The following is a 24,675-nucleotide window of genomic DNA, read 5'->3' as shown; positions in this document are numbered from 1 at the left end:
TGATTGCAGCTACCATGCATAAGTTTTTTCTGTCCTTTACCAAAAGGTTCCAGTATTTCGGTTCAGTCTTGTCCTCGTAACTGGACTGAATTCAATCATAAAACCCACACAAACGTAACCTGGTCTGATGTTTTCTTGCCCTAAAACAACATGACTGTTAGGAGTTTAGGATTTGGATTGGTTGTTATTTTCAAGTAAACCCAGCAGTGAGCAGACTGGCATAAATAAACCTTGTAAAACATGACAGAGGGCTGTTCTGGTTCTCTGCCCCTTGTTTTTGTGAATGGGACATAAATCCACGATAAAAAACTTCCTGATGATCCAAGAGCAATGGCTTAAAATGGAATTTATTTGTCAAATGCTTTTGTTCGTTGCTGCACAACATGGAATGATGTGCGTCTGATATTATAAAAACAATGTTGGTAGAGTTCTATGTGGTCATGTAAGCCAATGAAAGGATTTAGTTAAATAGATAAATGTGTCATTTGTTAAATCAGCAAAGTACTCTTTAGTATTGTTGTTATGCTTTTAGTCTGTAGGAGCTGCAACACCAACAGTTTGTTTCATTTGCAGCTCAAATAATAATAAAAAAAAACTAATGAAAAAATCAGCCGTTTGGACCAATGCAAAACAGTTGGACGTAGGAGTGAATAAAAACAGACACAATACATTTTTTGGTTCCAACACTATTAAGACAAACAATAATTGAATTAAAGAAATTGGAGATTTGTGTAAGTGGATTAATGTGTAAGTGGATTAATCCTCATGTGCAAAACAAAAGAACGATTTACTTTAAGTAAACATCAATACAATTATTTTTTAAGAGTTACTGTTCAACAGAGGCCTTGATCTTTCAACAGAAATTCAGGAAGAATCACTTACGTACTTTAATGTTTACCATAAAAAACTACTATTAAGGTATTTCAGATGCAAAGAAACTGAGAAAACTGTTCCAGCGTTTAGATCCTTCAGGTTATGGATGTTTTCAGAGTGATTTCATAAAACATGGCAGACCGACTGACAGGCTCATTTGTATCTTTTCATGTAGCAACCGTGTAAAGTAAACGGTTCAGGACTGTAAACATCCTGTAAACACAGCAGATCTGAACCAAAGCAGAACAAAAGCATTCAAACATCTTCTTCAATCAGAGCCCGCATCAAATCCCGTCTTACGACCAGACATGGAAATCACATACTTGAGTTGAAAAGGGACCATCGTATAATGTTATACTGTTCATGGATCAATCGTGATTTTCAATCAGCGAGCCGGTGATGAACGGAGCGCATGGAGAGGCGCCTCTTTGAAGCCTGACATTTCAGAGCAAAAGATTGACACACCATCAAGGCTGTAATCCAACAGGGAGTTGTTCTAATGCACCTATCCGCCAAGCTAATGGAAGCCATGCAACCAGCAAACCGGGGCTGATGCCCTGCATCGAGTCGAGGTGTTGGGGTGAACAGCAACAAAATGTCAGCTTCAATCAAAAGTGAGTGACGGCACCTGGTCTTTCACTGACAACTGTTTTATAATAACCCAGCCAATTCACTCACTGCCAGCCTGAGAGAAGCTGTATCCATTTGCAACAGGTTTCCATCATGTTTTTGCTTTTATCCTGCACTTTGCTACAGGGCGGCTCCGCAGCTGACACTGAATAATCTGTGGAGTGGCACTTTACCGTCTGTAACCAACTAACCACTCAACAGTAGCCACTTAAAGCAGCTCCATGACAGAAAACAGCAGTTCTGTCTTAAGGAGAGGAGCCACTTCAACACAAAAGCCTGGTGAGTTTCCACTGTGTGACAAGAATTCTGCAACCTTTCTTCCAAAAATGTACAAAAGAAAAAAGCAAAACCCCACAATGTTAGGACACAAAGTAATGCATTATTGACACAAAGCTACATTATGTAAAGAGAGTATCGTCTTAGTGGTTTAAATGTCGTTCACTCCCCAGAGTTCCACATGGACAAACATGGACTCAATTATTGAGCTGTTATAATTCAGCCAAGAAAATGTTATTAGTTGCATGCAGTGGGGGGGAACAGCTTGTTTATCAAACACCATGCCGTGTTTCAATTAGTCTAAACAATCCAGTCTCCCAACACATGCGCTGCATAAACCACCAGGGTGAGGTGTTCGCACTCGCACAAACGTGATAAATCTGGGTTAAGCTAAGAATTACAAAGCACTTCTTTTCTGCGGGGAGTGGGTGACAGCCGAAATAATAAAGCCATTGAGCAATCTACCGTGCTGCCAGCGCATATTTCATGACGAAACGAAAAAGGAGACGCAAACTTGGCCAAATTTCTTCAGCTCAGAGAACAGATTGCATCTTTTTCTTTTTGGAAAGAGCACATGTGTTTGCATGTGTTGTTTGTCTGGAACGTGGTCAGATGTCTGACGTGCACACATGCTGCTGAAGACTAAACATTTTATACTGTCTTGTTCTAAATGCAGACGCAAAGTGCTAATGCTAACGCCGCCGCGCGATGTGGAGGCATCGGCAGAATCTTCAAGATTAACTACCGCTGCCTTAAAACATCTGACCTCTGTGCTGCCTAGGGCATTGACACATAGCACTAAGTGTTTCCTGCCAGAGGGATCAAATATGTGTCTCCATCAATGAAATGCAAAGAAATCTATAGAAAATCTTGATTTTCTTTGCGATTTTCTATCTCTCTGTTCAAATGAGCCTACCGTCAGGATGACAGACTGTCAATTCCAACTAAACAACAAAATTGGCAAGAGATCAAACACTTATTTCCTCCACTGAATAATGTTTTTAATGAAATATAAATTATAAAATGTTAAATGAGTTTGTTTGGTTTTCTTTAAAGTCAGCAGTGCAGATGTGATGGGTCAAAGACAAAAAAAGGTGGAAACAATCTTCAGTATGATTAATGGCCTGAGCCATTTGGCCATTCATTGCTCTACAAGTCATTACAGCGATGAGGGGGCCCACTCCGTCCCACTCCCCACTTACCCGCTGCCATTGTGTTTGGGTTTTTATTACGATTTATCTGCCGTTTTTCTTCCATGACATTGTTTCTGCTCTTCCCAGGTGGGTTTCCCCATCCTCTCATCCAGAATGTTAATGAAGCCCGTTCTTCTGTGTGTGTGCTGCCCCCGTTCAACAGCGATGAGTGTCAGGTTCAGAGAAGCTCATCATCGTCGACGCCTTCTGATTGAGGCGTCAGAACACACGGTCCCGAGCCGCTTCCATATCAGAAAGAACTCGACCTTTACAGTGTCTGCTTCCCACAAGTTCCTGCGCCAGAACTCTGTGTGCCCTTCAGGTTCCCAGGGGGGTCTGTCATTACTGCTATGTTGCCCCCCCCCCCCCCCCCCACTGCTTTTTATTGAAGCGAGAATGCACGTAGCTCTGATTACAGAGGTAATTGGGAAAAATCAATTCTCATTTCGACAGGAAACATTTGTCTTTGCGCTCCGTCGGCTCGCGGAGGTTTGACAGGAAGGTTTAGCGTTAGAGGGTAAAGCGTGAGAGTGGGGGGCAGATGAAGCGACACGGAGGGAAAGCGGCTGGGACGACAAACTGTATGTGGGTTTATTTGTTGAACAGTATGTTTGATGTGAAACAGAAAAGGAAAAGTCAGGGAACGATCGAAAGTCTCCTCTCTTTTATTGATTGCATAAAGACCACAAGGGGCCGGGGGCCCTCAAGCAAGGCAGTGGGCTGTTGGAAATTTCAAAGACACAGTATCTAAGTGAGTGTGTGTGTGGGTGGAGACTGGGAGGGAAGTCTCCTGTGACATTATTGCTTTATAGGAAGGCCACCATAAAGGCATGCAGTTTAATAAACACCTGAGATGCTTTCCTTTGTGACATTTGGGTGAGAACTGCACTGAAAGATATTTTTAACTTTATCGTGGACAGATGAAGAAAGTCCCAACATTGCAGGAGACTAAGCTTTATGAAGCAAGAACCTAAAAGAGTGGACCTGATATGGTGAACAGATGTGGAGAATGAGCACACCGCTCTCAGCAACGCGCATTGAAGTGACAACTTGCAATTAAAATCTATGCAAACGCATGTAAATGTGCAGTTTGGGCTTCCGTGTTCAAAACTCTTTCATTATTGTGTAGCTACGCAAGTTTCTACTTAAGTTTCTACGATTTTGGGCTCTATATTTACATAACTGCATTGACCTTTGACCAATCGGGGCTTTAGTAATGAAATATGGGTAGTGTACTTTTCAAAACACGGATGTGCCAACTATTTGAAAATCCGTCATGGAAGAGAAATTAAAAATTGCGTTTTGTTCCCACAATTCTGCCACTAGGGGGAGCAAAGGAAAAGCAAAACGGGTGAAACAGCATATCTCTGCTTGTGCAAAAAGCAAAACCTAACAGCTCCAGTTCTGGGTAAGATGCTTTTTGGTTCCCTGCGAGCCTCACCACTATTGCATTGCTAGTAGAATGATGACACCCTAATGACCAAAATGTTGTCAAAAAGAAAGAAAAAGGTTGAAGTGGAGTACCGAGCTTTCCAGGAAAAACAAAAGGGTTTTATTTGTTCACAGAGCAGAAAGCAAAACCTGTCATCAACAGGTCGCAGTGCTCAGCAAATATAACATTCAGCATCACTATGAGACTCACCATAAAGAAAAGTTTCACCTTTTGCAGGGGGAGTTAAGAAAAGAGAAGATTTACCAACTATTAGCTGGACTGAAGAACAACCGTCTGCATTTACTGTCAGTGATGGAGCAGTGACAGACACCTGATTGCAAACAAGTTGGAGCAAACATCCAAACCATTATTGGATGGTGAACTTATGAAAAATCTGGCAAGGATTACAATTGCAGATACAACACATCTGAAAAGACTTGGGCGCCAAATGAGAAATCCAGTCATTTACGGCATTTACGGTTGCTATTGATAAAAGCGCAGACATCACAGACGTATACAGCTGTGCATATTTATTAGAGGTGTTAAAGAGACCGTCACAGCGGAGTATCTTGAGTTGATGGACACAACAACAGCTGATGACATTGTCGGCTCTCTAGTTGCAGCATGTTGGGGTGAACTGGTCACGTGATGTCAGTCTGGTCACTGATGGCGTCCCATCAAAGGTCAGGAAGAAAGTGGGTGTTGCCACAAAATTCAAGGCAGCAAAGCAGGAAAAGATTCTTGGACATTTCATTGTGTTTTGCACACTTGAATGACAGTAAATGTGTTTCTGCACAGGATTTGAATCCTGATATTGATGGACAGTTGAAGTTTAAGGAGAGAAAGGGAGGTTACCTCCAAATTCTTGTTATGTTTACAAATGTTTGCAAGTTTATTTAATTTAATCTTTCTTTGATTTGCACATTTACATTTTAGGAAGGGTGTTTCATTTTTTTGCGTAGCCCCTCTTGAGTTTATTATCAGTGTCAGATGTCAAATATTCAGTCTGTATAAAATTGAATAAACCAATTTTTTTTAAAAGTGAAATGCATTTTATTTGAGATCCATTGGCCTCTGTGAATGAAAGTGTAATAATAAGTAATTAGGCTACTATGTCGGTTTAGGTATTCTTTCCAACTGAGAAAAAAACAAAACAAAAACAAAGCTGTTGTTTGCTTTATGTTAGTCGTCCGGCCCAATTGAGATCAGACGGGTTGAATGTGGCACCCGAACCAAAATGAGTCTGACACCCCTGGTCTAAAATAAAGAAAAGGACATTGAAATGAATCACAATTGACTAATCCAGCAGAAACACAAAAGAACCTATATAATTATGAGTTTTTTCAGTGTAAAGCTGCTTCAGAGAAAAACAGCACTCCAAAGTTGTCCTCCTGCAGCCCTTCTGCTGTGAGTTATTGCCGCATTGCTACAGTAACCTAGAAGGGACATTTATTAAGAACTCAGGGAAACTTCACGCTGGCCTGTTTTCTTCAAGACCACAATCGCTTTGCAGAAGCTCACCTAAACTCTGGTGCAAACCAGGCAACAAAGATCTCATTTCCTTTCAAATTAAAAGTGCTGGTTCACTTGCAATGAAATTCCAGTGTAAGGGAAAAACGTTCTAAAGAAGTCTAAAGAGATTCCATAGCTGAAAGACTGTCTTGCCCTAATAAAATACATTTGTAGAGGAGTAAATTAAAAAAAAAGATAATAAAATGTTTTATTTAGAGATGGAAAAGGTCCTATTCTTTGCATAATTGTCAGAGGACGAGCAGGACTGGCGTCTGGTCAGTGGCCTGTTCCTCTGAGACAGCAGCACCTCTAAACAGACAGCTTTGTGATCACCATGAGGAAAAAAAGAAAGAATCCCAAGCAAACAAGGCAGCGATCATTTTCCCAGCTAGGATGACATACAGTCATTTGCTGGAAAAGTATTTGTGGAATCCAAGTCATGAGTTGGAATCGTTCAGAAAAAAACTGGGAGTAGGATTTTTGCTGCAGTGTAGAATTTTTTCAGAAAACCCTCAAAAAAGTCACTAGTCCCTTCAAAAATGATGTTAAAGCAACAAAACCAGCCCCAAACACATGTCTTCACCACACAGGGGCCTTATGTGTGGCCCTGTCCCCTCATGGGAGTCGCTGCTCTTCTGTGCTGTCCTCTAAACAAACAACTCAGCACATTCTGGCATTACAAACGTCTAGAATAACCAGAAAGACACTTTAAAATGCGTTTTTCATCAATGCGTTGCACTTCAAGAGCATGGTGTGTGATTGTTTTCTCTGTTTTTCTTAGAGCACATTTGGCATATCAATGTCAAGTGTGGACGGTTTGACTGCAGGGCAAAGTCTGAGGAGAAGTTGGGCGAAGGCAGGAATAGGTGCCTAGTTGAAGGTGCATCGGTTTGAGGTAGCAAAGCGCAAATGTCAGGAGTGAGCAACGTTTTGTGATCTCAGGTCACTTTGATTTTTGTGCTATAACTGTTTTATATTATAATCTGGTAGACATAAAGTACAAATCCCCAAAAAGACATTTGAAAGTGCAGAAGGCAGCAACCACACCCTACTTTATTACTGCAGTAGCCTTAAATGCTGCTGCCATTGGTCTGCCAAGAAATGAACAACAATACATTTCCTGTGATAACAGAAGCGACCCCATTATTTCCTGTAGTCTGAACCCATGACAAAAGGATTGCGAGAAGATAAAATGAGAATGCACATGTGTGTGTGGGCCATACAGATACATTTCATGTGTTATTGCATTTTTAAAGTTGAAGGCCAGCAGACGATTCTTCCCAAAGGGTTTATCAGAAATGACCCCGTTGTCTCTGGCTGCTCCTGAACAATGCAATAAATGGGGGACAGCAAATATTAAAAATAGTTGAACACAGAGCACATGTTCAATGCAAAGCTAGGATCCGTTTGATAAATATTACCCATCTCCTTTGCTTGTCATGACTTATGAAATATTTTGTCTGAGTGTCCCCTTTACATCTACACCTATTTCAGTCGAAGGAAGATGTGTTTTTGATACGAAAACATGATTTGGATTACACATTGATTAATTACCAGCATCCTTACTGTATCATTTTTCACTCACGTATCATAGAATCCACTGAGAAGGAAAAGAAAAGGCTAAATGAACTGCCTCTACTTAGGAGATTGTGTGAGTGCAGCATGGTGGGTTTACACCTGACTCTACCAGAAACAGAACAGAATGATCTCTGGTAAACTGGGTTTTGACATGTTATTAGTCTGCCCAGCATTCTGGCACAGCCAGCATTTCGGTAATTAGGTCTGCACGCTTGTTGAGCAGCTAATTTCTTCGAATGTATTGTACATGGGATTGTCTTTGCAGCTCTTTGTCACTGTTTGGATGTAACGAGACAAGTTTGCTAACGTGAAGTGAAGTTGTATTTATCTTTAATTGGTAAAATGATTCTTGAAGTCACTGTTATCAGGTTTGACGGCGCCCTGTAATGTCCTATGATATCTTAATGAAGCCCCTTTTTTTTTTCTTTCACTTTTTGCCAGTGCTGCTTTGGAAAAAACATTAAGTTTAAAGGTTAGCAAAAGCCTAAAAATAAACACAGAAAGTGAGCAGTTTTTTTTATAGGTTTACATCTGCTAAACTACATGTATGATTTAGTTCCACAGTGATTCTGAAAGCTAATAATGGAGTTAAAGCACAAAATTCATAAAACAAAACACCAAAGGTTGTAGAATCCATGAAATTCTGTCTCATATCTGGGCAGAATTTCTACGTGATCTTAACCCAAAGAATCCTAACTACAAATATTTTCCTTACAAATTAGTTTAAGTTCATTCAGTTGTCATTGGGTTGGTCTTCAGGTTATTGTTTCGCTCCCATGCTCGGTGCAGCTCCTTCTTAGTCCAACACATATATTAGTAAAATTAGACATTTATTTAAAATAAATTAATTTCGATTTGAACCTTTAAGGTGAGTTCATTGGGTTAATTAGCAGGATTTGTAAAACACAGAAGTGAAAAAGGGCCATGGAGAAAAAAAAAGAGCACAGAAAATTCTGACTCTTTTTTCAGAATTCTATTATTAATTTCAGAATTCTGATTTTTTTTTCTCAGTATACTTTTTTTTTTTTTTTACTGTTCTGTCCAACAACTGAGCAAACAGATGAGAGCTGAAGACCTTTTGTGTTGGACAGGTTTTACTTTTGCAAAAAGGGATTATGAATCTTTGGACAACCAGGGTGTGAATTTGTATAAACCCTTCTTTTTTTATTTTTTAATTTATTTGTTACATTTTGTGTTTTAAGTATATATACATATTATTTTTACTAAAGGGGCGGGAGAGAAGGAAAGTGTGTGTGTTTGTGTGTGTGTGTGTGTGTTGGGGGGGGGGGGTTAGAAGAAAGGAAATAAAAAGGGAGGGGGGAAAAGTGAAGGTTTTTCTCAGAATTCTGACTTTAGTAACTTTAATTTGAGAATTCTGATTTTTTTTCTCTCTCAGAATTTTATTTTTAATCTCAGAATTCTGTTTTTTTATCTGAGAATTCTGAGAAAAAAGTCAGAATTTTCTATGCCCTTTTTTGTCTTTCTCCATGGCCCTGATCCTCTTCCTTATTAAAAACATCTGTAATGTTTTTTTTATTTCTGTTTTCTTTTGCAGATAGACACATTTAACATAAAACAAGCATCACCCAGTTTTGCTAGTAAAAAGGAGACATTGGAGAAGAAATACGCTAAGAAGCAAAGCCAGCGTCTGCCTGAAGCAGCTCCTGAGCGTTAAGAGCGTTTTCTTTGAAGGAGACTCGCCTGTGCCGGGCTGTAATTGGACCCATGAAAAGGACAAGTCGCACACTAACACGTCCCCATCAGTTTCAATGATGGCACCATCTGTGGCTGTCTGGGACTGATGTGACGGTTACTGTACACACACGCACACCTGCACACACACACACACACACCTGAGAGTCATGTGATGCTCAGCTGTTTCCGTACAAAAAGGAACTAACAGCATTCGGCTCCTTCACAGGTCTAGATATTAGTTAAAACATCCCTTCAGGTGTGAAATTAAACACACTGTGGTTGCCTGCATGATTCTGCTTAAAGCAGTCGGAGTTATGAGTCAGAGTTTGGGAAAACAAACTTTTCTAAGCATTTAGATTAATATCATTTCATGACTTCAGCCTCTGAATTTAATGACTTTTCCCACAAAACATTTATTTTTTTAGATTAGACTTTACAAACTTGAACTGAAATGCATTTAGTTTATTTCTGTTCAAATCCAACAGCTTTTGTTTTGTTCTGTTTGTCAATCTTTCTGAACATTAAAATGAAAGGCAGGTATATTGTTCCTGAAAACAGGCCCTGGTTTTAGCAGACTTTTCGGTTGAAGGTCTACGAACCGGTTCAGAGTGAAGGACTTGACCTGCTGTTTCCAGATGTTGATGTTTGTCTTTGGCTCTTTGAATCAACAAACAGCGAACCTGTTGAGCAAACTCTTAGCACGTTTTATTGTAGGCTCTATTTGTTTGAACGGAAACAGAATTTGACCTTGTTTTCCTGTTTCCTGTTTGAAAGAATTGTCTGTAATTTCTGATTTCCCACTGTCTTCCTCCTTTGCAGAAACCACATGCAAACGGGTTTGGGGGGGGGCGGATAATAGATATGGGGTTTGTACGGGAGGAAACGAGTGTGACAGAAACCTTTTAAACTGGATCCACAGCTCATCACTTCACAGTCTCAGGTTGATTGAAATGGTCTCAACTGCAGCGAGAGCTTTGCAGCTGTAAAATGGATTGGATGCAAAATGTTAATCAGCTCAGGATGTTTATAATGTTTATGTATATCATTTAAAAGAACCTGTGAGTTGGAAACTCGAAATTTTGCATCTGGGAGACGTGAATAAAAAGATAAAAAAAGTTTTTTGTTTTTTTTTTCCTACAGAAAAAAAATGCTAGGAGTAAATATTTACAAACCAAGCTTTGGTTAATTTCCCTGATGTGACGACATCACAAGTTTTTGCTCAGGGTTTTCAGTCCTGGAAACCACAATGAGTGAAGAAACCATTGTGTTCAGGTCACATCCTGTTGTGTTTGTTTTTGCACATCTTTCATTTAACCCTTGTGATATCTTGTGGGGTTCAGATGACCCCACAAGACAGTGCTCTGAACTTTTTTTCTTCAAGGTGTGATCTTCACTGGTGTCCATGGATTAGATGAAATCCTCTCCACCTTTATCCACCTTTGTCATGGTAGGGAGAACACGTCAATGTAGGGGTGGGGTCATCTGGACCCCACAAGATGGCACAAGGGTTATGACAAGTACAAATCTGTATAGTCTGAACTCGAGCTTTTTTAATTTGCTCTCAAAACGGGACTCCTGTGACTATGAAAACCACAACAGACAAATAGTTTAGTATCTAAGATTAGTTTAGTAATGAGATTAGTATTTAAGGTGTAAAGGAGTATCCACACAGAAGGATGTCTGCCCTTTCATTAGTGAACTGAGGAGAAATGCACCAAAATGTGAGAAATAAAAGAATAAAAATGAGTGAAAGTGAGACCAGGAAAGAAAGCCTCCACCGTAACTTGAAAGGGAAAAATGATTGCCTCTGCTGTCCACACTCCTCCTCATCTTCTTCCGTTGCGCTTCCACTCAGAGTGCTGACGAAGGTTGAACATGTGAAAAAGCAACAAAAAAGTGGAAAAACCTTTCCTCTAGTTAACACCAATACGTGTTTCTGCTTCACCCCGTCTGTTCTTTACATCTTTTTCATTTATTGAATAAACTGTCATTTTGTAATTACTAAAGAAAGCAAACTTGTTTACATTTCCGCCTTTAGGTTTTCTCCCTGTAATGGACTATTTACTTCACAACACAGAGTTTTATTTCAAATTGCATTTATGAGGAAATATACTTTAAACTAAGGATCACTAGAGTTTCTGATTGCGGTAGACAAAACAGCTCCATAAAGTTCAGATTCGATATTCTGCAGACAAGCCTTTGTTACTTAAGGTGTCAAATCAAGGCCGAACCAAAGCAGACACTGAAAAAAGCCCCACAGCCCATTTAGATGGTAAGAAAAGAAGAAAGAGAAGGTTAAGAGAAGCATCAGCTTTGTAAAATATGCTGGAAATCTCTGCAGAGCAGAAGATCGTTCAACATTTGTAGGTCAGGGTGGTGCCCACACAAAATGATGGATTAAAAGTCTCTGTGATCTTTGAGGTATTGATGAAGACCTGCATTATTTATGACAAAGTGCAGTCCACCAGGTAATCGAACGTTATTCTGTGATCATCAGGCAAATACTATGACGCACCATTGTGTGTGTTTTCTTCATCTTTTGCTTCCTATGCAGTCATTTTAATGCTATTTCCACTTTGTCTTTCGTTTGCCCTCCCTGTTAGGCTTTAAAGACGACAGAAATCCCTGCAAGTGTGTGCTTTTGAGACTAAAAGCTGCAGCCAATCAGCTTTCAAATGTTACACTTGTTTTAAAAGGTCATTTTTGGGCTTTGCTACAAAGGAAAACGAGTATGGCTTTGAGAAAAACATTAAAACCTTTGGAAAATCAAAGATCAACCCTCCCCAAAACAAAAATTAACTATGAAAGTAATGCAATGATGTAGTGATTTGTTAGCATATTTACAGTCACTCACTTGGAGAATTATTCCAATTGAACACACTTGACTGTCCAAGAGGGCAAATTCAAAGACAGAAAGATCCATGAAAGGTATTAAGACTCACAACCTTATATAAATGTATATTAACATGCATATAGTCAGTGGCTTTTGAGCATTCCTTGTTTGAGGTGCAGAGGTTTGTTAAAGCGTGCAGTTCAGTCATTGTGCGACCATTAGATGCACACTTCAGATGTTGAACTGCTGTTGAATCAAAGGTCTCCGGCCTCTGTGTTGAGTATCTGGGCTGCTAAAGCGCCCTGTCAGCACTTTAAACTCTTTCTTTACATGCTTCTAGGATGTTCAACAGCTTTAAACTAACTCATGTTTACATGGTGCAGAAACCTGAAACCTTCAGAGTCAGTCTCATCCATGACCTTTTTCTCATTGAGGGAAGGAAATGACGGGAACAGAAGGTGGGCATCAGAGATGATCAAAATCATCCTGGAGCTTTGCTTTCCCCAAAAATTGTTTAGGATTTTACATACATTTTTTTTTGGAGGATGAAAAGAAAGGGAACTAACATTCAGGGTGAGCTCTCCCAGATGTCTTTGCAAATTTCCATCAAGCTGCGTTCACACCAAATGCGCTTTGCACATCATTAAGTGAATCATTAAGTCAACGCGATCAGAGGTCCTGCGGTGCGTTTTGAGCATCGGGCGCAGCGTTGTGGTCCGGCAGCAGCATGTTTTGGGACATGACCATGACGCATTGACCAATTTGGGACTCAGCTTTCGTGTTGTGTTGATCACTCGAGAAGTCGGTGAAGTCCAAAACCAACATGGATGCGAATCGGATCGTTGTCCTCCTGAACTTTATGTATATATATTTTTTTCTATAAAGACAATGTTCCTCTAATTATGGCCCGCAGCAGCAGTCACTGACTGCAAGGACCATATTGTTTTCGCAGTTGGAACGACGACTTCGCCGCCTTTCAGCGAGAATTTGACCCCCGCCGCATGCTCGAAAAGTCACCAAAACGTGCACACACCTGGGATAAATTGCAAATGAATTTTCCACAAAGTCAACGTCACCCCCCCGAAGACGATGACATCACGGCCATCGATCCCGTCAAAAAAATGAATGGGCCGAAAATCGCGTATGGGGCCGAACAAAATGTACTTCAAAATACAGCCGCGAAACCAAGACACACGTGTCGGGGATATCCCAAAGATGTTCTGAAATCATTATGGGATGGCCACACGACCTACGGCTTGGCGGCCATTCTGTGGCGAACTCTGAGAATTGGCGATTTTCGTGTTTTCCCACAATATGGGGAAAAGACACTTTTGTTTGAACGATTTTCATGCAATTGCACACACTTGCTGCCAGCTCCAGTCTACAAACACCCCAGAAGTGTCGTTGACCTTTGACCTTGGGAAAAGGCCGCCATCTGGAATTTTCTCAAAAAAGCACCTTTAGCACCAGATACAAACGAAAACTCGTCGTTGGAATTTTCATCAATCGTCTCGTAACTTTTCGGGCACCAACGGCCAGCTACTCTGGACAAAATGTTGGAATTAGAAGTTGTAGACTTTGAACGGCGTGCGCGTGGCGAGCTAGCAACCGTTGCCATCTTGGCTAGCTCGCACATTTTTCATCGGAATGTCGTGAAGAGGAAATATGCGATTCCTTGGCCCGCGCTGAACAAAACGATGCTAAGCACGACAAGATCGATAAAGGAATGTGGGCGTGGTAAGCAAAAAACCGTCGCAAAAAAATGTGCCGACTCGGCAAAAACGAAAAAATTCGGAAATTTTTTTTGAGAATCGACTAACGAAACCAGTATACCCTTGTCCGCGATATCCAAAGGACGTTATGAAATCATTACGGGATGGTGACACGACCTACGGTTTGGCGGACATTTTGTGCCAAAATCTGCCATTTTGCGTTTTTCGCGTTTTTACACAATATGGAAAAATGAACTTTTTTTCGAGCGATTTTCACGAAATTTGACTCACATGTTGCTAGAGCCAGTCCACAACTACCTCTGGAGTTTCGTCCACCTTTGACCTCGGGAAAAGGCCGCCATCTTGAATTCTCTATAAAAAACGCCTTTACCCCTGGATTCAATCGTAAACTTGTCGTTGGAATTTTCCGCGATCGTCTCGAAACTTTTTGGGCATCAACGGCAAGCTACTGTGATAAAAATGTTGCAATTAGAAGTTGTAGATTTTGAACGCCGTCCGCGTGGCGAGCTCGCAAAGTCGCGCACTGCTATAACTACCATGCATTTCAATACAATACAGTGATAATTGAATGCATGCATTCATACCTGAAACAGATTACATTGAAAAACACTGGATATGGACATATAAGGAATGTGGGCGTGGTTAGCATAAAACCACGACAAAAAGTTTACTTTTACCGATTTGTCCGAAACTGACGTCAATCTGTTCGTCCTCCCGAGGGGACCAAAACATAAAATGGTTGCTATGGAGATAAAATCAAAAGAAAAGCCGGCATTTTGGAAAAACTGGGTTTTTTAGCAACTTATGACATATAACTCTCACCAATGGAGGAATGTGTTTTTCTGAATCAGTTGATGATGCTGATCGCTATGCTAGCACTTTTAGCTATGTTAGCATAACAAGCATAGTTAGCATAATTACCATTTTAGGTAATGTGTTTTTCTGAGTCAGTTGATGATGCTGATCGCAATGCTAGCAATTTTAGCCACATTAGCACAGCTAGCATTATTAGAATTTTAAGTAATGTTTTTCTGAGAGAGTTGATGATGCTGATCGCAATGCTAGCACTTTTAGCCACATTAGCATAACTACCATAGTTAGCATAATTAGCAAATGCAGTTTTGACTAGCCCTTAATCTGTGGGCGGTGAGGGCGGTGAGGGCGGTGAAGGCGGCGTTGGTGCGTAGAGTTCGGCGTGGAAGGCGGGTTACGTCTGCGGGCCATACAACGCCGCTTGCGGCTTTAATTTTATTCTTATTTCCTCTCCTCAGACCAATGCGGGACAGCAGGTCATCAAACTGGGTCCCAGAGAGACAGAGGTACAGCGGACAGCACCGTCATTCAGATGCAGCTCCTGCAGTTGACCATCACCTTACTGGCACTGTCTCTGAATGATGTCATGAAAACAGACATGCAGATGTGATTTCTCATAGATAAATGGTGTCTTCCTTCCATTGACTGTAAATTAAATGTACTGTCAAGTAGCAAATTCCAGGCCCAGCCAATAGAAAGGTGGGGGATGTGAATACAACGCATGAATCGTATTTGGTGTGTATGCTTGTAGTTTTTTATTGCTTAGAGCATGATGGGGGTGGGTTCTTGTCCCAGCAGGCAACATGAAGACCAGGGTTGCCTGAATCCAAACCTCGAGGGCCAGTGTCCTGCCTTTTTTTTACAACAATTCTGCCTTTGAAACTCCTTACTGGCTAAACACACCTGATCCAGGTAATCAACAACAGATAAGGCAGGATTTCTGGAAAACCAATAGGAGGCCGTCCCTCGATGCCTAGATCTGGGCACCCCGATTTCGGCTGTTAAGGTGAAAAGTATTTTTCCCGATCAGCAGACTGCTTCCCCCAACCTACAGAACTTCAGTCCCCCCCTAATTTACTCCATGCGGATGAGTTTTGTCCCCTCGCATTAACGAGGACAGCTCCAAATTCCTCTGAGGTCTGCGGCGTTAGGGAACCTTGTAACCTTCTCTAATTGTCTGAATTGAATTAACCCGATGCAAGTCTGGAGCTGAGAGTGTTGCAAACGCATCAAATGATTGCTTATCTTCATAGAGAATCTAACCTGGATTTCCAGTGTGATAACTCTGCTCTACAGCACAGGCCCGAACTGCAGCACTTCAATGTTCTAATGCTCACATTTTATCAGCAGACCTATGGCGATGCCTCAGATGTGCTCCTTTCTAGCATCATTCCCCCAGGTGGAATTCTCTCTGCGACCAATCACTCTCCTTCCATCAATTGCTTTTTTCCCAGCCGCTGAAAAACTCATAAATATACATGTCATCAAGTCCACAGGGAGCCCAGTGCGTTAAGCACAGTTTGGAAATTAATTGCCCCTGAGCAATGTAGCGGTACCAGCAACACCACATGGTAGACTGTCACAGGGATGTGAACCTACGGTGGGAAGGAATTTACGTGAATGTACACAAATGTAGTAGATGAATGCCTCTTATTAAAAATGTCAAAATGATCACAAAACTAGAGCAGAGTCCTGACATAAGCAGGGGACGTTTCCCTGAGTGTAATTATCAATTAATAGGGTCCAAATACGGTAAAACAATCCTCTGCTGTCTGAAAAAACCCTGTGCATGTGTGGGTTGGGTCAATGTTTAGCCAAAAGCTAAATCCAAAAAAAAAAGCAAAATCTTGGACTGTAGGATGATCAGCACATCTTAACAGAGAGACATTAGAGGGATTCAGAGGTAAATCGATGGCTCAAAGCTGCAGGCCAAACTGCTTCTGGAAGATATTGGACTCAGCTTTTCTCTTGATTGTATTTAAGTTGTTGGGTTCATACTTTTGTCTTACATTTCTTTGCTTGGTCTGAGTTCCTGCTTTCACGGTCATAGAACAAGCACCCCGACTCGATTTTTTTCTATGGATTATTGTTTAGGCTTCTTTTTCAAAGTCCTATACTAAGATCATCTTTTCCTTCATTTTGTGTGTCAAAAATCTGAAACAAAAATTAAAAAGATCCTTTTCTTCTCTAAATCCACAGGACGGTGTTTTTAACCAAAGTAAAAAAAAAAAAAAAACTGTGTCAATTTAAAGGACATTTCTGCAAAGCAGCAGGAGATCCTCAGTCGTAGTTGTGATTGAGACTGTCGACGGGAAGTAAGCCTGCCCTCATTTCCCATCATTCCTTTGTTTACACACGCTCCTGCTAGCTTACAGCCCCTCCTAACATTACATTCAGCAATATTGGAGTTAACTGGCCGCACTGTAAGCCTGCACAATGAATCGAAAAATTTATCGTTATCGCGATTTCAAGCTGTGCAATATCCATATCGCAAGAGTATATCGCAATAACTGATAACCTTAAATGTGCTAAAACAGTCTTGTGGTAACTTGAACTATTTAATGAATTGAATATAACCCTTTATGCATTTGACCAATCAGATGGAGCCCTTCATGTTGTTGATTTATTTTATGTTAGATGTTGCCCTCCTAAGTAGACGAGGGTCATTTGGAGAATAATTTCCGGTATATTAACGCTTTTTTAAATTAAACATTTCCAGTGACATGGAAATGTTTTTGCTATTTGTTCATGTATTGCAAGTTATATTGTCATCGCAATATTAATCACTAACATTGCAAATTGCGAGTTTTCCTCATTTCGTGCAGCCTTACCGTACAGTATAGATCTAGAGAAAGACGCACATGGATCTATTTGTCTGCAAGGGGATGCATCAGAATGGAGCAGAGCAGGGAGCTTGTGGCTCGCCATAGTAGCTTCCACGTAACAACGACAAACTGTTTAAAACTGCATTTTCTTGTCTGCTCCTGATTCACAACAACTTGAAAAAAGAAATACGCAGAAACACAATCTGAAGATACATTTTCTTTATCTATGTGCTCCATTATTAGAAAAAAAGCTACAAGAACATGTAAAAAATATCAAAATTAACATTTTTATCAGAGTGGGTCCTCTACCAAATGGTTGGTTTCTGGAATTTGCCACAGAAAGCAACAGTCTTGTGGTTCTAAAAATACAAGCACTCCTGACAGTCGGCATGTTTGTTCACAAATTTGTTTCAGAAAGTAATGAAATGACAAATTAAAGTCTGGTTCTGAAAATATTGCAGCAGCCTTTTTCCAGACATTTCAGCAGCAAAATGAGACAAACAAAAAACATCAAGAATTAGGGAAAACCAGGTCAGCGGTTTGATCTCGATTTTAATGACAGCATGCAGAGGAGAGACAAATAAAACACAAAGACTGGATGTAGTCAAAACAGAGCGTGGGAAGAGAGAGAGAGAGGTAATAGTGCAGCTCAGCGGGACCCCTCAAGTCCTGATGAAGCAAAGACTGAATATAGACACATCATAAATTAAACATCGCTCTTCTAAAATATGCAGGTTTCATGTGAGGAGCAGAGAAACATGTTCATCAGCACCCTGGATAGGACTTTCCATCACTTTTGCTGTCCTCATCTCTCATTCAGACCCCCATCATCTCCGCCGGCACACAGACTAACATACAAACTGGAGATAGCTCCTAAAATATTTCTATATCACAATGCGTAAAGGAAAACTATTACTCACTTTAGAAACAGTTTTTCTGAATGGATAAGTGTCCATAAGAGGAGCTTTTTTCCAGGCACCGCACACTAATCCCAAATCTCTTTCTTACTCACTTTAGCTGAACGGGGGCTCATGATTCTTTCATTTAAACATTGTGTGACGGAATATTAGAGTGAAGAATACCTCCCCCTCCATTCCTGGCTTCTTTCTATAGCCAACCTCAATTATTTTCTCCTGCAGTCCCTGCATTTCTTGCACGACGGCTGCCACACTTTTGCATATCTTCTTTGCGTCTCAGACTTTCTTGCTCTCCCACCCAGGTTTTTCTTTCACTTAGGACCGAAATGTTAGGGCCAATAGGTTAAAAACTAGCTTCAGAGGTGGGGAATGGGACATAAACTTGAAGCTGTGAATCATACACGGCCCTTATAAGTAGATGAATAGATTATATGCAGATTAGCCTTTGCAAATAAAAAAAGATGATCTGTTACAATAGGAATTTCTGCTCAGAAAAGTTTGCAGTAAATGGCTGCAGACGTTGCCAGACCGCTCTGCAGTCACACACCCACAGGCATTTTCATTAAGAAAATAAACAGCTCTCATGCCGGTAGTAATGAGATTCAGTTGGTCCAGTCAATCTTCAGCAGCATCTGCTCCTTTTCAACAGTCATTGAAGGAAGACATTAGGTAAGCACACGTGTGACGGAGCTTCTTTTGCTTCTTCGAAAGCAGCAACTCCTAAAGCGGCAAATGACCTGACAGTGAATTCTAAATAGAAAGAGCTCTGAAGACAGCACAGAACCCAAAATAGACTTGAAAGCTGTTTTAATCGTCTATAGTGTGAAGTCTGTGTGCTGAGTCAAACGTCATTGATGCACAGCCAACACACACCGAGCACTTTCATCCTTCAGAAACCCACAAGGAGGAAAATTATGGCGTTTGGGTGTTTTTAAACGGTTTTGTGGCATTTTTCAAAAGACGAAGGACATGTATGAAGTAAAGTAATCTTAAATTTACATTTCTGAGCATTTATTGCATTCAAATGGTTGTGAAGAAGATCAGATTTTTGACGATGAAAATGCGCTGCACAAGCTCCCTGCTCCGCCCCATTTTGATGCAGAGGACTAGATCCACGAAAGTCTTTGTTTTCCTCGTCTGAGCTGGAATCGGGATCTAAACTGGGTACCGACGATGTTGCTCACCCTTTTTGCTGGACCAGGATGTTAATTGAGCTAGTGTGTGGTTTATTGGTACTTCTGTGGTTTTAACGTGGGTCATTTTGGATTCATCTGTGAAATTCCACGTAAAGAACCACAACTTTTCTTACTTTTCCTCAGGCGTGTTTACATATCAGCAATTTTCATCTGTGCAATATGCACAAAATGTATGTTGTGTGACATGGCCTTAAAACCATGGCACCAGAGCTTTCTCTGTTTCCTTACAGTACCAGAACTGTTGATTGGATGATGACTTCCTTTTTTTAAGTTTGAAATAAAAGTAAAATAAAATAAAATAGGCTATGATCAGAGGTCTCTGCGCTTTATAAATGCTGCCAAAGAGAAAAACGAAAAAGGCAAACTAATAAATATTTTAGCAAATTTCAACCAAACAGACGTAAATGTTCCTGTGTTCAAAAAAAATAAAAAATAAAAGTGTGATCTATACAGTTCACTCAAGGGTTGCACTTGTGGAAGAGACAGAGGCAACCTGTTGTAATTTACGCGTAAAATAAGATACGGTTTTCTCTAAAAAAAGAGCCAAAACCATATAAAGGGACTTTATCACACTTTTTTTTTATTTTTGAAACTTTCAAGGTTCTGATAAAGTTTGATCATTTCTCTCTTTTCATGATACACCAAAATTAATGTGGATTTTAATTTAACTGCCTTCTCAAACACGTTCACTCGTTATCTGTTTCAAAGAGACACTTTCAAAATTTTCTGACTAAACTCTCCAAACAATAACAGATAGTCCATGTTTTTCTCCAACGAGGTAAACTGTTTTCAAGGTCAAGTTATTTAACTTACACAACTATAAAAATATATAGTACAGATACAAAATGTACTGTTTAAACTGACTATTTCTCCATATCATTAGTGATCTTTTCTTGCTGACGAACCTTTACATATCCATATTCATTCTTTATCACAGTAAGATTCCATAAATATACAGCACATTGTGTTTCCATGTCGCTTAAAATCCTGTGTGGCGTCATTTTTCCCCCACAGCGTTGTGTTTTCCCCACTTACCCCTCAACTTTCCTCTTCCATATGGTTATATCCATCAACTACCCTGCCATCGATCAGCCTTGGCGTTACTTTCTTCTCTGTCTGCTTGCTAGGTCGAGCTCATAAAACATTCCAGACATTATTGTGCATTAGACAATAAAGATGTGCTGCAGGGAGAAGCCATTAGCTTCTGCAGAGAGGGGTGGCATGAATAGAAACGTCAGGAGTCTTGACTGATATGATCCATCCTGCTCTCCTGAGCAGACATGCTGTAGGTGACTGAACACATGTTAAATTGAGAGCTGACTTTCAGAGAGCAGATTTGCATGCCTGGATTTTATGAATACATGGAAATTGGTGGGAAAACGGTTCTTTAGTCTCTTCTTTCCACAGTGAGACCCTTGGGTACATTTAGTCAGTCTCCATGACATCTCGTTTTCATAAAACCCTTTTTTTTTAAAGGTCAGGATTTGATGTTAAAAGGAAAAAAGTAAAAAAGGCTACATATTTTAAAGTTTTATGTCGTGAACTGTGGTCAGTTTGGGTAACTTTCCCATTGCCTGGAATAAGTTTGTGCACCTTAAACAATGAGTCACTTTTCATTGCTCTTAAGTTGAATAATAGCCTGGGCAGCAGACGGCCCAGACTATTATTAACTATAATTATTTTTTGAGTTACACCATCACTCTGACAAAGTGAACAACGCTGCATTTTACACTATTTTTTACACTACTTTTCAGGATAAAGCCTTCTGTCTTTAACTTCGATAAACTTGGTGGTAGTAACCAGAAGTAAGTAAAGCTGTGAGACTAAAAGCAGCCGACAGCTTTTGGAAGTCTAACGCTACGTTCACACTGGGGTTGAAAAGGCATGTCAAAGCGACCACTTCCAATGAAAAGTCTATGTAAACACCCATTCAAAACTCTCACAGAAGCTTTTAAGTCCGCTTTCAAGCTCTATGCACAAAACGTGTCGCCATTAAGCAGCTATTGAAAGTTAAACCAATCAGGAACTTTGATTTGGTAATGACGGATGGTAAGCATCCTTTTCAAATCATGGAAGTGCTCACCGTGTGAAAGTTGATCATGGAGGAGAAATTAAAAATTATGGTTTGTGTCCGGCCAGAATTACACAACACCAAGTATTCCATATATATTGGAAAAGAGCTGTGAAAGAAAAACCCTGGAGCAATATTCACCAGATTTGCATCTCTTTGACAATTTCCACCTAGCCTCTTCTAACTGTGAGTACATGCGCAAGTATCAGACAGTCCACTGTGAACAATATGCTAAAATCCCCCACGTTCAGCCCGTTCATGGAGTAGTGTTGCATGCTGCATGAGCAGTGGCAGAGACAACATTTCTGATCTGGGAGAAGTTTGAGGAGGCCATGAAGGCAGAAATTCTAGCAGACGTGAGGAGTTCTTTGTCAAGACTGTCTAGTGCAGGGATGTCAAACTCCAGGCCTCAACGGCCGGCCTCCAGCTTGTTTTTCTAGAAATACTGCTGTTGATAACTTGGATCAGGTGTGTTTAGCCAATAAGGAGCTTCAGTGGCAGGTTGGTTGGAAAACATGTTGGACGCCTGCCCTTGAGGACTGGATTCTGTCACCTCTGGTTCAAAAGTGTTGATGATGAGCTGTTGACCTCGACTGAGGACATAAACTCAGGAATGGAAGAAGTGTTTTAGGATGTCCCTAATTTTGCCAATGTGTCTTCTGCTGAGGAATCACAGGCTGAGCACACAGGAGTGACCCCCGTCCATTACCAAAGGTGAGGCCACAGGTTGTCACAAAACTCCTTGGTGAAGGACAGTAAGATGGAGAAGGACATTCTGTCTGCTGCTTCGGCCTTCAGCATTAATCATGATCAATCAACTTCAAGTATTACAACCCCTCTGTAGCTAACAAACTCAACTTGTCCAGAATTTAAAGCAAACAAAAATGTTCATCAGGCCTGAAAAAGAGGAGGAGAAGAAGGAAGAATCAGCAGACTTGACTGAAACGGCTATGCTAACATCTCAGCAAGCAAAGCAAAAGACTGCCCTCTTTGCAGGGTTAGATACAAAACTACTTTTGACAGAATTAGCAAAAGTCTTCCTGCTTTACACACAGCTGCGGCTGCCACAGCTCAGGATATCCAAGCTCTGGAGCCCAAAGTAGCTTTCATGATGGCAGATAATGTAAAGCTAAAGAATTCAGCTACGCAACTTTCTTCTCTCAACTCCTCAAGGATGTCTTTTGGGGTAAATATTCCTAAGGGTGCTCCAAAGCTAGATTGAGCTTGATAAACCCCAGATCATAGGTGGTATGTTTCCATAAACACCAAAACACAAGAGCTTGCTATACGTGCTGTAAGGAGAACCCTGTCCAGGCATCTTTTTCTGATGCATCCCGGATGCCACCCTGGGGAGGTATTCCAGCCATGTTCCACCAGGAGGAAGCCCAAAGGAGAACCCCAAACACACTGGAAGGACTCTTTATTTATTTATCTCAATTGATCTGGGGGTGCATTGGTGTTCCCCCTACAGAACTGGAGGATGTTTGTGTGGAGAGAGGAGGTCTGGGCATCTCTGGTTCGACTGCTGCCCCTGTGACCCGTCTCTGCATAGGTTGAAGAAGATGAATGGAAGGACTTGCATTAACGACAGATGACAGTTTCCACCTACCGGTGCCTTGATGTATTTTAATTCAATCATGAACTCCAGTCTGGCAGCAGCAGTGCCTGACCAACATCAGGATGTCCAACACAAAACAGGGCTCATGATGGCATTAACTAAAATGAGTGACAGACTGAAGTAATTTGTTCAAATCCTGAATTCCCACGCATCATCTTTTGATCTATTTTCAAAGCACTCCCAGTGGTACTGAAAGTACCGTTTTTAGCCATCTTGTCTTTTTTTTAGGACATAGTTTCTGCAGAGCGGCAGGAGTCAATTAGAAATTCACCTCTGAGTTGTGGGTGGGACTGTTGGTGTGAAGCAACACCACCGCCCCTCCCTTTCCCCGATGCTGTGAGCTTGGAGCAGGGAGCTTACGGCCCGCCCAGCACATTGTCTACATCATGAATTGCCTCTTTTATAAACAGCATTTTTTCATCTGATTCACAACAATTTGAATAAAGAAATACTCAGAAATTAGGTTTTAATCTTAATCTTAATTTCCTTTATAGATGTGTCTTTGGATGGTCCTTGGATGCTTTTCTTTTTAAATTCAACATTGCTATTCTTTCTTTGTCAAGTTTCAGCGACCCCAAGGTTACTCCGTGTTTGTACTCGGTTCCACTAATTCACCACGTTGTTGCCATCTGTCTCTGCCAAGGCTGCCAATGTTCCCTTTTTCCTTCATCGTCACTCAGCTTCACACCGGCTGTGAACACCGTATCTGTGCCTCTGGTCTCCTGAGAATGGTTTTATCAGGAAAATGGGAGAGATGGGTTTGAAATAAATCCATTTCATCACGATGGTTAAAGACATAACACAGGCATTTCTGAACGACTTTATACTATTTTAATGGTAGGATAACTGATGTAAAAGGTTTTTATATTCACTCATCTATACATTCTACATGAATAATGAGACATCTTTGGTGCAGATCTGTCAATGTCATTTAAACCTGATTTGTTCTTTGTGTCTAAGCTTTGGTTTCAGTGTTTTGGCTCTTCTGGTTCTTTGAAACGACTTAATCCTTGTTGGTTTTAGCATTTTGTCCTTCATCCACCCCAGTTTTATATTACAACTGCCACACACGGTCTGCATTGCTAATCTGTCCTCGCGTATAATCTGCCAGGTTTCCATTCTTCTGTGCCAGATCCTCTTTGTTCCTGTTTTGTTTTCAAGCTTGTTTCTCTGGCCTAGTTTAATCACCGTGGGTTTCCTGCAGCTGCAGCACTTTGAGTTTGTTTTGTTAGTTCGAAGAAAAAGTCTTAGCTAAACTAGTAATGCTGAGTCTGCCAGCAAGCTTAAATTCGGTTGACAAATTGCTCTAGCTGCATTTTGTCATCTGTTACATCCTCTTGTCATTTTGAACTGTGCCATTTTTCATGACTCAAAGAACGTTTGAAAGATTGTTTGCTGCCTAACGGTGGAAAGTTTGGGTGCCGTTGAGTGGGGTCCTTGTACCTGTAAAGGATTTCTCGGTTGTATGTAATTTCTCTAG

The 24,675-nt window shown here is 40.7% G+C and overlaps 1 protein-coding gene across 12 annotated transcripts in view; it reads right to left on the bottom strand.

The window, feature by feature from the left end:
* nrxn2b (neurexin 2b) overlaps positions 1-24,675 on the bottom strand; it is an 806,770-nt gene that overhangs the window by 205,259 nt on the left and 576,836 nt on the right. The window lies entirely within an intron of this gene.

The sequence above is a fragment of the Oryzias latipes genome, chromosome 18 (assembly GCF_053564925.1).
Source record: "Oryzias latipes strain Hd-rR chromosome 18, Olatipes_Hd-rR_3.1".
NCBI classification, from domain to species: domain Eukaryota; kingdom Metazoa; phylum Chordata; class Actinopteri; order Beloniformes; family Adrianichthyidae; genus Oryzias; species Oryzias latipes.
Note: the sequence above shows the minus strand (reverse complement) of the source record. Positions and strands in the feature narration are given on the sequence as shown.